The sequence below is a fragment of the Macrobrachium rosenbergii genome, chromosome 55, assembly GCF_040412425.1.
Source record: "Macrobrachium rosenbergii isolate ZJJX-2024 chromosome 55, ASM4041242v1, whole genome shotgun sequence".
NCBI lineage: Eukaryota > Metazoa > Arthropoda > Malacostraca > Decapoda > Palaemonidae > Macrobrachium > Macrobrachium rosenbergii.
Window position 1 is genome coordinate 62071985 of NC_089795.1, and position 2500 is coordinate 62074484.

Below are 2500 nucleotides of genomic sequence, written 5' to 3' on the forward strand. Positions count from 1 at the left end.
AGAGACACAAAGCTGAACTTTAACTTCAGTCAAAATTAATACGAGTATAATTCACTGCAACCAAAACACCCCACTGGAGATGTAAAGGCTTTAGCGTATTCAAGACAAAATTGATTTTTTTTCACCCTCGACATTTTCTTGTCAGACGCACGAGATAGAAATCTTGAATAGTACAGCCTTTGATAAATAATGGATGTACAGTATGCAACTCAGATATTTTTCAAAGTGCTCAGCTTTGTTAATTAAGTTGACAAAATGAAATACAAATAATGTTAAACAAGGCGAGAAAACTTTCTACCTCTAAGAGGTCGAAAGTTTTCTCGCCCTGTTTAACATTATTTGTATTTCATTTTGTCAACAAGACTGAGCACCTTTAAAAATATCTGAGTTGCATATTGTACATCCATTATATAATATATATATATATATATATATATAATTTATATATACATAATATATATATATTATATATATATATATATATATATATATATATATATATATATATATATATATATATATATATATATATATATATATATATATATATATATATATATATATATATATAATATATATATATATGTATATATATATATATATATATATATATATATATATATATATATATGTATATATATATATATATATATATATATATATATATATATATATATATATATATATATATATATATATATATATATATATATATATATATATATATATATATATATATATATATATATATATATATATATATATATATATTATATATATATTATATATATATATATATATATATATATATATATATTATATATATATATATATATATATATATATATATATATATATATATATATATATATATATATATATATATATATATATATATATCTCTATTTCCCGTTATGATTCACATACTTACAATGCCGCACATATGATCAACTTCAGTAGTGTGCTGTACATTGAGGGCAGTTTAATATATAGTAAGCATATAGACTTAGTGGTTTATGCCACCGACTGCAATAGCTGAAAAAAAACTGAGGAAAATAGAGTGTATTCAGGGAAATACTTATTGCAAAATACCCAGAGCAAACAGCTGTGACATCACAATGTCGCCCAAACGCTCAGGTTCCTCTAAATGCAAAGTGATAATATCTTCGTAGTAAAACGCAGTGCGAATTGTGAACAATTACTTGAACAAATATCCACGAAAGGTGCCAAAGTTCCGTTGAAAGCGAAGACACGGAATCGAAGACCATTAATAATTCTCCAGATATTTGGTAAACACTGGCTGGCGGCGCTCATGAGTCATGAGTTAGGACTGGAATATGTGAGGGCCAATTGTCATGTGTGAGGGCGGGGTCCGAGGAATAGCAAATGAGGGGAAGATGGGATTGCGTGAACATCGTGCGCTTTCATGAATTTCTTACGCAGGAGAATTCCGACGAAAGGGAGGTCGGTCAAGAGAGAGAGAGAGAGAGAGAGAGAGAGAGAGAGAGAGAGAGTCACACACAACTCTTGTGGATTTATCAGAAGAGCTTCCATTGTTGATAGTATAATGCAGTGAATCCTCGTGTTCCTCCCTTCTTGAATTATTGGTGCTACCCTTACAATGACCTATTTATGGGTTTGACTTTCCTCTTTCCGACCTAGTTTATTTTGTGTAGATTATGAGAGCTTAGGATTTTCCATGTATCGTCACAAGTCAATCGTTCCTTACTTCGCCATGCATAATTTGGTTCTGGTCCCCAGAAAAGCACAGAAAATAAAAGAGCATGTTTTTTTTTTTCTTAAACAGTGACTGTTCCAGTTTTCCTATCCTCCAACAGAAAATAAAAGAGCATGTTTTTTTTTTTCTTAAACAGTGACTGTTCCAGTTTTCCTATCCTCCAATAGGTTGAGAAATTTTCCAAAAAGATTTCCATGAGCTTCCCATTAATGTTTGGCAATGAAGGATTTACATCTGTTTTGTGACCTCTGCCTTATCATACCATTAATTGACTGTGCTTGACGAAATAAATTTGTTTGTCTGGGCAGCTTTTAGTTTTCTTTAAAAGAAAACTATTGTGCCGGTTTTGTCTGTCCATCCGCACTTTTCCTGTCCGCCCTCGATCTTAAAAACTACTAAGTTTAGAGGGCTGCAAATTGGTATGTTGATCATCCACTCTCCAATCATCAAACATACCAAATTGCAGCCCTCTAGCCTTAGTAGTTTTTACTTTATTTAAGGTTAAAGTTAGCCATAATCGTGCATCTGACAACGATGTAGGATAGGCCACCACTGGCCCGTGGTTAAAGGTTCATGGGGCGCGGCTCATACAGCATTATACCGAGACCGCGGAAAGATAGATCTGTTTTTGGTGGCCTTGATTATACGCTGTACAGAAAACTCGATTTCTTCGGCGCAATTTTTATTTTATTTTATTTTATTATTATTATTTTTTTTGCAGCTAAGATAAGTGGTTATTTGTGTGCGTTATCTCATGTGTCG

At 31.2% G+C, this 2500-nt stretch overlaps 2 protein-coding genes across 2 annotated transcripts in view; one reads left to right on the plus strand and one right to left on the minus strand.

The window, feature by feature from the left end:
- LOC136835332 (protein P200-like) overlaps nucleotides 1-2500 on the plus strand; it is a 468413-nt gene that overhangs the window by 62261 nt on the left and 403652 nt on the right. The gene's annotated exons all lie outside the window — the stretch shown is intronic.
- LOC136835333 (junctional adhesion molecule 2A-like) overlaps nucleotides 1-2500 on the minus strand; it is a 208598-nt gene that overhangs the window by 47990 nt on the left and 158108 nt on the right. The window lies entirely within an intron of this gene.